At 37.1% G+C, this 11,838-nt stretch overlaps 1 long non-coding RNA gene across 1 annotated transcript; it reads right to left on the reverse strand.

Moving 5' to 3' along the window:
* Positions 1 to 223: 223 nt before the first annotated feature.
* On the reverse strand, positions 224 to 2,668 carry LOC147567939 (uncharacterized). The gene is made up of 4 exons (XR_015237987.1): positions 2,537 to 2,668; positions 2,396 to 2,455; positions 1,477 to 1,550; positions 224 to 421 (listed from the first exon to the last, which is right to left on the reverse strand). It is a non-coding gene; the product is annotated as an uncharacterized LOC147567939 (long non-coding RNA).
* Between the last annotated feature and the right edge of the window lie 9,170 nt (positions 2,669 to 11,838).

The raw sequence follows: 11,838 nt of genomic DNA on the forward strand, positions 1-11,838 counted from the left end.
CGTGTCCCAAAATAGACACGACCACGCCCCGACAATTCACAGACGAGACAAAAATCCGACAGAGTCTCCTCTGTAAATCGAACTGGACGCACCTGTAAGCCTGTCATGCAAACCATACATTCGCATATACAAAGAAATAAACTATCGAGCGGAAGCTAAACAAACCCAACTCAGTTTCGGGTCGAAATCCGAACTACAAAAGCCTCTTACACATCGATACAACTTATAAACAACTCTAAGTGTTATATATATACATATTCGAGTTCAGTTCTGCAATAACTACATAACTTTAAAATAATGGAAAGCCAATAAATGACAACCGAAGAAAACGACGCAACGCCATTAACCTCGTCAGACAAGATCACTGGCTGGAATACACACTCCGCTTCGAGGCTACAACCAAGCACCTGCACACTAACAACTGGTAGGGGGTCAGAATACTCACTGACACGAGTTATTCTGGTAGAAGACCAATCCAAAACCCATCACGTTTTCAAAAGTTCATTTAATAAGTAGTAAACATCATGACAAAACGATTTATCAAACCAGTTACTATATATACTATATATAAAACGTTTTCCTTATATCTTGCAATTAATAACAGTAATTAGTTGTCCAACCATGGTGCGCTTCCAATTAAGAGGAGAGTTCCTCAGGAGAGCCTAGAGTGCGTTAGATAGTACCAGTCCATTTAGGCACTAGCTAACGCACTAACGTCTCCTCGAGAAAGAGACTTGCCCGTAGCCGGTAAGCCCCTCTCCCACTAAAGGACTCCGCAATCATTGAAGAGTTTACCTCATGGTACATATATACCTTAAGTATCTAAATACATTTTAGATCACCGAGTTCGAATAAGAGAGCCGTCCCCCAATACCCATGGAAGGACCTGAACCTCATTCTCTTGGTACCATGTGATGCATCTAATGCGATCTTTCAAAATCAGTTTCATTCGTATATCAAAATCCATATTCTCATTCATATCATGATCTTATCAAACACGGAAATGGAACGACATAGAGTCATATCGCACACAAAGCAGAGGGATTCCCAATCAATGTCACCTCCCAGGCGAGCGGTCAGGTGTACGTCCCTGAGCCTCGAACTGGAGGCACGAGCACCAATGGCCAGCAAGTGAAGCACTCTACTCGCACGGGTCTCATGACTAGTGTCGCCCACCTCACCGGTCACACCCGTGTCCACATGTCATCCTACCCTCAATGGCTACATGCCTGTAGGTTGACATAATCCGCAGTCGGGTACATACAAAAAAATCCCAAGTAGTTCACAATCACAGTAAAAACAGTTCGAAAGCATTTCTCATATAGCAGTAAAACCATTCAACCATATTTCAGTTCATCGCATAAATCAAGTTTCATGCTACCTAACCTCTAGTTATAATGGCGCATATATAACTATAGAATCGAGCATATTCATTATCTATAAAACCATGCTGGATAAAGGATTCAGAACCCCTACCTAGCGGTACAAGAACTAGTCTTCCTCCGCTACAACCGTAGCCAAATCGTCCACGAAATGCTCCGGCTCCCCCTCTACCAAACCATAATAACAAATAGACATTAGGTTCTTCCGTAAGAACCTTGGTATAACTTAAAGAGTATATAAAAAAATAAAACTTAACAAAAACACAAAAGAAACCCGTACTTTGGAAGATGTCGACTTAACCGAATTTCGATCGATCTTCTATCTTTCATACCATGTCCACTCAGGGTCAATCAATCAGTATTTGAACTTACTTATGTCCTTAACATTTAGTTATTAAATGTATTCCACAAAATCCAAGTGAACCGCCTTTGAAATTTGTAAATACGAACAACAACAAAGCTGAATTTTCCTAACTGTGCATTGTTCGCTAAAACAGCCATAACTCTCTCGTCTGAGATCGAAACGACTTGTACGATACCTTTCTGGAATCATCACAAGACGAGCTATAATATTCAAGAAGACTCAAACAATATTCGATATCTCGATGACCAGCTAAAACAGTAAAACAGTAAGCAGATTTCATGTTTGCTGAATAGCGCGCTGTTTGGTAAAACAGTCGTAACTCTCTCTTCCGATATCAAAACGACTTGTACCATACTATTTCGGAAAGCTAAGACTCTCGTGTTTCGGGAAAGTCCATCCAAATAACATATAAAGCCTAGAAAGGCTCGGACAGTAAACTGAATTCAGTCCATCGAGTTGGCAATCGATCGATCCATCGATGAATTATATCAAATAATCTCTCTAAAGTTGCTCATATACTAAAATTAATCAATTCCCAATCATATAAATCTTAAAACTACATGAATCATGAAAATCCCCAATTTCATAAATCACAAATCCTAGAATTAAGAATTTTGACATTAAATCATCGAATTGGTTGATTTCTTACCTTGATTCGATTGAATTCTAGTTAGGATAGCTTTCCCTTGATCAATCCCTCCACAAACTTCTACAAATTCAAAGTAATATATCCATTAAAATCTAAAATATAGAAAATTGGATTTCTAGAGAGAGAATATGAAATCCTTACCAAAATCAATAAACCCTAACTTGAATCACTCCATTAGGGTCAAATCCAACAAAAACTAGGTTTCCCCTTTGAAATTATACTCGAAATTCTCCATTCGATCGATTTTTGTTCTCTCCCAAAACTAGCCCTAGAAGTGAAAACGAGTTGAATAGAGAAAGAGGTCGGTTCTGATTTCTTCAATTAAATTTGTCGGATTTACAGTTAAGTCCCTGGTTCTGGCTTGACTGCAAAGTACTCCCCGGTTTGCACTATTTGCTAATTTAACCCCTGTTTTGACTTGACCCGAATGTTAAATAATCCTTTAACTAACCTTAAAAATATGGGATGTTACAACCACAATGTCTACGCCCACCTCCAACCTATGACTACTTTCATTGCCCGCCTTGCCCCCAAATGTCTTACCTCTTGTCACGATATCCGAAGCTTCAAAGGGGTTAATATGACGTACATGGTGATATGTTGCAAAAACTGTCAAAAGAAGTACACCATAATAAATCGGAATGTGAAGACTCATAAACTTAGCTACTCTACTAAACCACTATTTCCTTCAGATTAGTTATGATGTTTTTATCAATAAATGGAATAATAATCTTCTGTGTTTGTGTTCTCAAAATAAAATATTATTGTCATCTAAAATTTATGTTACGTTTATACCCTTACTTTTCAGTTATTTTATTATTTGTTTCCCTTTTTAAAAATTTTGTTGCTCAATTATTACATTGAAATTACAATCACCTACCAATGCTTTATTATTGTTTCCTCCCGGAATATGTCGTATGAGATTGTTGACCATCACAATCATCAAACCTAGAAAATAAATTTACGCTTGCAAACCCATTAACATTGTTATTATTATTCTCCTTCCTAGATTTTGTGTCAGCTACTCATGTACGAATCACTAACTTTACGTTATTTATTTACTTATTGTTTTCTGTAGAATATCAACTTTTCTTACTATCTACCTTTTACAAAGGCTGAGGTATGACTGATTCTCTTTTTCATCAGGCATGTTATGGATCATCTATATATAAACATGTTGGGTGAATTATGTTAAATGAATTATTACTATCATTTCAAATGTTCATCCCTTCCATCTAATTTTCTGAATAAACAAAAACTATTCATTTACTCTTTCACAATAACCCTAATATTCACTTACCTTGTTGTGACTAATATTGAATTATTACTATCATTTCAAATGTTCATCCCTTTCCATGTTGTTTTATGAACAAACAAAAACTACTCATTGACTCGGTTACAACAACCTCAATATTCACTTAGATTGTTGTGACTGGTAATCACTTTGGGTTTCTTTTCTCATATGTGTCATTGTTATATAGATTTTGTTAATACACTTTATTTATAACTTACACCATCTAAGTAATAACGATTATAAAGTTTCATGTTTTTTGATAGATTTAACACACAAGGGGTTTGAGTGACATTACCCATGCTTATATTTTATAATTAATCATAACCAATGTTATGTAGACAATGAAAAGGAAATAGGTTTCGAATCATAACCAAGATTTGGATTCTGTTAAGAAATGAACTCCTTCAAAAGAGTTACATATCAAGGACTTGAGTCCTTACCTGAAAAGGTGGATAGTGAAAGTTAGAGTAACAACAAAAGGTCCGCTTAGAACCTACACAAATGCTCGGGGAACAGGGAAATTATTTTCGTTCGATGCGCTTGATTCTGAATGTAGGGAACTACGTGTTACGTGTTTTAACGATGTGGCCGATAAGGTCTACACTGACATAGAAGTTGACAGCGTGTATTTGATATCTAATGGGATGTTGAAACCTGCTTCGGAGACTTTTAATCACCTTCGAAATGATTACGAGTTACACCTAGAAAAGTACTTGAGGGTTCAAAAGTGTCTAGAGGATGATGCATTTATACCTAGACATCATTTCAAGTTCATACCCATTAGTGAGATTGAAACTCTGCCACCTAATTTATTTGTTGATGTAATTGGGGTTGTTTCATCCATAAATGCGACTAAACCTATAGCAAAGAAGGATGGTTCTCAGACGCATAAAAGGGTTATATTGAAAGATTAGTCTGGCTATAATGTAGAACTTACCCTTTGGGGTAATAGCTGCGAGGAGGAAGGCCAGAAGATCAATCAAATGGTTGATTCTGGTTCATGTTTTGTCCGTGAAGTCGGGAAGAAGTTGCGATTTCAATGAAAAACCAATGGAAATGCTCCCATCAACTCAGTTGTTTGTGGACCCATATCTTCCAAAGGCGCACAAATTACAAAATTGGGTTGCCACGACAGGAAACAGTGCTACTTCAATCTCAATATCTAAGTATTTCTCAGGGACATTGAATTCATGTCGTACCCATATATCTAAAATTGAAGACGATCAACTTGGAAACCTCTGATAAACCCGACTTCATCACTGTGAGTGCCACAATTTCATATACCAAAACTGACAATTTTGGCTATAATGCTTGTCCCTTGATGGACGAAGGTCGTCATTGCAACAAGAAGGTAATTATGAACAACGACTGTCAGTGGCATTGCCCCAAATGTGATAAACACATTTGCTAATTACAACTACAAGTACATCCTACAGTTAAATCTACAGGATCTTTCTGGTGCTACATACGCAACTGCATTTCAAGAAGCTAGTGAAGAGATTATGGGTATATCAGCAGAAGTTTTGTATATTTGAAAGAAGTTGATGAAGAAAAGTTCAATGACACTATCAATAGTGTTATTTCACAACATTACATCTTCAATCTCAAAGTGAAAGAAGAAACTTACAACTATAATAAACATTTAAAGGTAGTAGTTGTGAAAGCGGCGAAATTAAGTTATGCTACAGAGTTCAAGTTTCTTCTTGATTCAATGGATGCTATCATTTTAGATTAAAAATCTACAGAATGAAGTTAATCCATATTAGTAGTTTAAGTTATTATAGAAATTCGCAATTTATTATTATGAACATCGTGTCTGTTGTTCCTTTTGTAGTTTTTTTGCATAATTATTTTGCATTTTTTTATTAATTAAGGAAGACAACATTATATATATATATATATATATATATATATATATATATATATCAAAGGCATTTACTAATTTGGGTAATTGATGTTGGACTCTAAAATTTACCTATGTCGAAATTATCCTTTTGATAATTTAAGATTATACAGTTTTCGATTCGTGCAACATATTTGTTGCAATTAAATTTTTACCTTCGCGGTTAATACATTGTGCATTTAACCATGAAAATAGATAATTGTTGTCCTCACTTAACTTCGCATATCAACATCAAAATGACAATTTTCCTAATATCCTTATAAATAAACTAATGTGTGACGATTTTTAGCCGCACTACATTTTCATCAATTTAACAGTTGTGTTTTTACTAATGTATGCTTCTTTCCAAGGTTATGCTTTCGAAGTAATCTGTCTATTTTTCCTGCGTATTCCTCTTAGGCAAATGGCAAACATTGAGAATATTGCGTCAAATAACACAGTAAGGCCACAAATCAATATTTCTTCGATATTACTTTATTCGTGTAACTATTTGTTAAGGTAATCACTCCTTATATATGTGTCATTGAAAATGCACGAACATTAGCTCAACGCCTCAAACGTGAGAGGGAACGTCCATCGCATTCGCTGTCAGAGATGCCAGAGATAGTTAACGCACCTTTATCACCTTCTTTGGATGTACGTTTCATACATTAGTCTCATCCTTACGAACAAATAGTTATTTTTTATGTTTCAACTAGTAAATTTAATGCCAATATAGAACCGGTGTGCAACTCAACGCATGCGTCGTCATAATGAAAAGGTGACACGTGAACGAAATGAAAGAGCGGTCTCAGGTATGTCAGCTAAATATATCTCCTGTTAAAATTATAAATTTTTAGCCTTTTAATTTAGAATGCATGCACGATAAATAATACGTAGAAGTACATTGAACCTTATTCAACAGTGCATTTAATTTAATTTTCTTAGCTTTTGGTACGACAACAATTACATATTGTCGTCATAAAAGTCACGGCGCAATTACCATTAGGAAAATTTCTAATAATAAACATATTTGTCGTCTGTAATGCTAGAACTGCAGCAACACAACTTCGATAAGGTTATTTATATCATATTTTATATTGCTATACTTTCATTACAATATCCATAATAGATATTTAAGTCTATCTCAAAACTCATGCAACTATATATATTCGCTTTTAATAGGCTTTCATCACTGTAGATGAGCATGGTCGTAGGGTTAAGCGTCGAAGGTTTATTTTTAGCAATTATAAGGAAGGTGAATCATCAACCCGCCCTCAGAATACAGTTGTTAATACGATCCATGCATCCACCCCACCACTACCTTCTTTTGTCGAAAGCATGTCTATTATGCCGTTGGAACGTCATTACCTTGGATTAATGGACGTTGAATGGCCCCATTGTAAAGCACTTCATTGGTTTGATGAAAAGTTAGTGAACTCTCGTACAAGTTCTCCATTATTTGGGACGTGTTGTTTGCAGGGGAAAATTAGACTACCGCAACTGCGCGAAACCCCTTTGTCGTTAAAAGCCTTGTATGATGGTACTGACGCTAAATCTGTAGCATTCCGATGTAATATAGACGCTACAACTCGTCAAATGCTTTCACAAGTCTTGGATGCAATTTAGAACGAAGAGTTTTCAGTGGACAAGGTCCTCTCTCATTCACTATACATGGAGAATTGCGTCACAGAACCGGGTGCCTCATACCAGATCCAGGAACCACTCCATCTTATGCGCAACTTTATATTTATGATCCATCCATTGCTTTAAACATTCGTAGTCAAAGAAATGACGACTTAGATGTATCAATTCTCCGCATTATGTAGGAAACTTTGAAGGAACATAATGTTTGGTTACCAATTTATGTCCAGGCTCACGAAATTTTCATGCAGTTGAATTGCCCAAACAAAGATATACCAATTAGTCTACACTATAGCCCGTCAACCGACAGACGCCGCTATAATCTACCTACAACTGAAGTTGCTGTAATAATCTCTGGAGATGGCACTGAAGTAACTTCATCCAGTGATATAATCTTACACTTGAATGGTGATACTGAATTGATGAGAATATCTGACTGTCATCCTGATTATTTGTCGTTGCATTATGTTTTGCTATTTCCATACGGTGAGTTAGGATGGGAGCCGAAACTAAACCAGTGGGATACAAAATTAAACCGAGTGAGAAGAAAACGCCTCACTCAAATGCAATTATACACCCATCGCCTATTCCAGCGTCCTGATGAATATTCAACTATATTAAGAGGATGTAATTTATTCCAAGAGTTTTTGGTAGATGCATGGGTCTCAACTGAGCAGAACCGCTTAAATTATATTAGACTTCATCAAATTCAGTTGCGTTTAGAACTATATAATGGTCTCGCAGATATTGAAAGTGTTGGGTTACGTCCCGATCAAATAGGTCATAGATTTATCTTGCCATCCTCCTTCACACGTAGTAATAGACATTTGTTTGAGATATATCAAGACTCTATGAAAATCACACGTTACCATAATCATCCAGATATTTTCATAACAATTACTACAAACCCTAAATGGCTAGAGATAACAGCGGCATTATTACCAAATCAAACCGCTATTGATCATCCTGATTTAGTTGCTTGTGTGTTTGAGTTAAAGCGCAAAAAATTAATGAGTGTCATTAATAAGTATGGTTTATTCGGAAAAGCAGTCGCTCATGTTTACATGATAGAGTTTCGGGAACGTGAATTGCCTCATATGCACGCTCTCATCTTCCTTCAACAACAAGACAACATTCACACACCTGCTAAGGTTGATAAATTCATTTGTGCAGAATTTCCTGATCAAGATAGCGATCTCCAACTTTTTGATACAGTAAAAAATTGTATGGTACACGGTCCATGTGGTCTACGACGTCCTACATCACCGTGTAAGATAAACGAGAAATGCTCCAAAAGTTACCCCCGTGTGTATGTGGATAAAACAACTATAGCTGAAGATGGATACCCATTATATCATCTTCGTAATAATGTGATGTGACACGAAAAAGTCACATTTGGAGAGCCTAACTTAGACTAATTAGTCCTTTTCGAGTGTTATCAATAATATTTTATGTGTTTTTCATTTAAGGTACTTATTTTGGAGTTAAGCGTGTGATTCGGAATAAAAGGAGTGAATTATCACTATCATTTCATGTGTCCAAAATGAGAGAAAATGACTTCTAAAAAACTCAAATTACAAGTGGAGGCAATGACGAGTCCGACGGTGAAAACATAAGTCAATTCCGAGTTCGGACGGGGAAGTTATGAAACAAAGAAGTCCGAGGGTATTTTAGTCCTTTGTGACAATTTAAAGATGTAGATACAAGGATGGAGGCACCTCTTGATTTCTAAACCAAGCCCAAAGCCCACACAAGCCCAAAGAAGAATGACAAGGAGGAATTATATGAGCACCCTCTCTTTATGGATTAGAGTCAACAAAGTCTAAATGAATTGACTAAGTCAAGGGACTCTAGGGTTTTAGTAGTTTAGGCTACTATTCATCATTTTCTACCTTGGAAATGAGGCAAGAAGGAAGAGAGAGAAAAGAGGCAAGAAGGTTCTTGAGTTAGGATTCTTCATCAAGAGAGTTTGAAAGAGAAGGACAAGAGAGAAGAAGAAGGAGGATCTGGCCAAAGCATAGGCCGGCCTAGCTTGGCCAGCCGAGCAGTAGTCCGAGCTGCAATACGAGCAGCAGTTCGGGACTGCTGCAACACAAGGGTAAGAGGGGCAGCACGGCAGGAGCACGGGACGTGCACAGCTCGGACCGGACAACAACCGGATCTTCACGCAAGGATGCTCCGAACAGCAACTCGGTTTTAAAAGGAGCAGCTCGGCATCTCATGCAGCTGCTGTTCGGGACTTCTGCAGCTCGGAACGGGCAAGGAAGCTTCCACGGGACGCGGCTGCGGGTAGCTCTCACGGGACGCGGTTGCTTGAGCTCGGGTGCAACTTCTGGCCGGATCTTCAAATGCACATTTTGGTCGGATTCCTTCATTCTTTGGCCGAGAGTTTCTAGCTTTTCCGGCCATTATTTTAGCCGGAAAAGTTAGGGCTTTTGTTCCCCATGTCATTGGCTTGCTTCCTATGTGTTTGAATTTGGTTTTGAGCTACAATTTCTGGAGAGAGAAAGTTAGGGGTTAGCTTTAATGGAGGTTGTGTTCTAAATGGAGAAGATGATAGTGGTCGCTATGGGGAACCCAGAAATTTGCTAAGGGGAGATCGGATGCACCTTAAACACTCATATTTTCCGACGATCTTAGCCTCGAACCACATCGAAAAAGGGGGATTCTCTCATCATTTTCTTTCCATTTCTTATTCAATCACCATGTTTAGCTAACTTTAGTGTGTCGATTATATGAGATGAAATGTGATGAATTCGTGATTATGTTTAATATGATTTGATGTTTTTATTATAAATTGATGTTCATTTATTTCAATTATCGTTTTGATCGTATTTTCATGTATCTTGTCAAGCACTTCGCATAGTTAATAAACGAAACGAAGTATTCGATAACGATCGTAGTCTAAGTCATAATTTCATGTGTCTTGTCATGCACTTCACATAGTTAGGCGACTAGACAACACTTTCGATGACTCGGGATTAACCGATTTATGACGTTTGTTTGACTAAGTATGATCTCCGGATATACGTAGTACTTAGAGACATCTACTTTAGGAGTCGAATATCGATTGTACCTCGACACATTAGATCGGACTACACATAGTCGTAGGTTTATCATTATGAATTCTCAGACTTCGACACCTCCTCACTTATTTGTCTCCCGATTCTTGTTGCCTCCCGACTCTTTTTCCTCCAACTCTTCTCTCGAATCTCTCTCGCCCGTTTACTTTTATCGTTTAATTAGTTTTATTTGTTTTCCTTATTGCTTATTCAATCAAACCCCCCCCCCCCCCCCCGTCATCTTTGTTTCTTTCTTTTTTGGCTAAGTTAGCTTGTAATATCTAGACCGGTGGATAAAATCCTTTGAGATTCGAATTACCTTCCTATCCTTGATTCGACCCCGGCTTTGCCGGGTTACTACTTGATACCTCCGTTTGGGTGTGCAACCTTTTCGGGTGCATCATGATGGTCGTGTTTTCTTCGTCAGGGATCATTTTGTTGATAATAGGGATGTTGTTCCTTATAATCCTCACCTTTCCAAGTTATTCGATTGACACACTAATGTGAAAGTTTGTGCAAGTGTACGGTGTGTTAAATATATTAACAAATATATTTTCAAAGGAGGTGATCGTGCTACAATAGTTGTAGGTGCAGCAGATGAAATTCAACAATATTTAGACGTATGTTGCACCACCGGAGGCGGCATAGACATTATTCGGTCATTTACTACATGAAGAATATCCATCTGTTGTGAGGTTGGTTGTGCATTTACCGGACATGCATCATGTGGTTTTCCAACTTATGGACAATCCAGATGTCGTTCAATATAAAGCTGCTAACGAAATTTCTACTTTAATTGTTTTTTTCTTCCGGTGCGAGATGGATCAGATTGCAAGAAATTACACTTATCAAGAATTTCCATAACACTATGTGTTGGACAAACAATCTAAGTTGTGGGTTAGACAGAAATTTTTTTTTTCAATAGGAAGAATGTATTTGTTAATTCAAACGAGGGGGAAAGATTTTATTTACGTTTATTGTTAATTGTTGTGAAAGGCCTGGTGTCATTTGAATCATTGCGTACTTTAAATTGGATGTTGTATGACACATTTAAATCCACATGTGTTGCCCGTGGACTTTTAGAAGATGATGGTGAATGGGTGTTATGTCTCGAGGAAGCAGCGAATATAAATATAGGTTATCAATTACGGAGACTATTTTCTATCATTTTGTTAGAATGCACGCCGCTAAATCCATCTTTTTTATGGGATAGATTCGCACTTAACATTTGTGATGATCTTGCACATCAACTTCGTACTACACGAGGTATTACCAGGGCCGTGCCTGAGAATTTGGGGGTCAGTGCAAAAATTTAGTTTGGGCCCTTCGTATAATCAAATATAAAAAAAAATTACACAAAAAATGATAACAATTCAAAATAATTTGACTATAAAGATAATTGATCGTTTATTTATCAACTCAAAATGTATTTAAAAAGCATTTGAAGCCAAAAAATGTTACTTGAAATTTTTTCTCCTTGCATTTTTTGGAGCAAAATCATCAATTAAATGTTCGTAATCAATCTTGTATAAGAACCCACTTTCAATGCTGAGCGAAGCTA

The sequence above is a fragment of the Eschscholzia californica genome, unplaced genomic scaffold (genome assembly GCF_041429995.1).
Source record: "Eschscholzia californica isolate CP2 unplaced genomic scaffold, dmEscCali1.0.p SCAF_1, whole genome shotgun sequence".
NCBI lineage: Eukaryota > Viridiplantae > Streptophyta > Magnoliopsida > Ranunculales > Papaveraceae > Eschscholzia > Eschscholzia californica.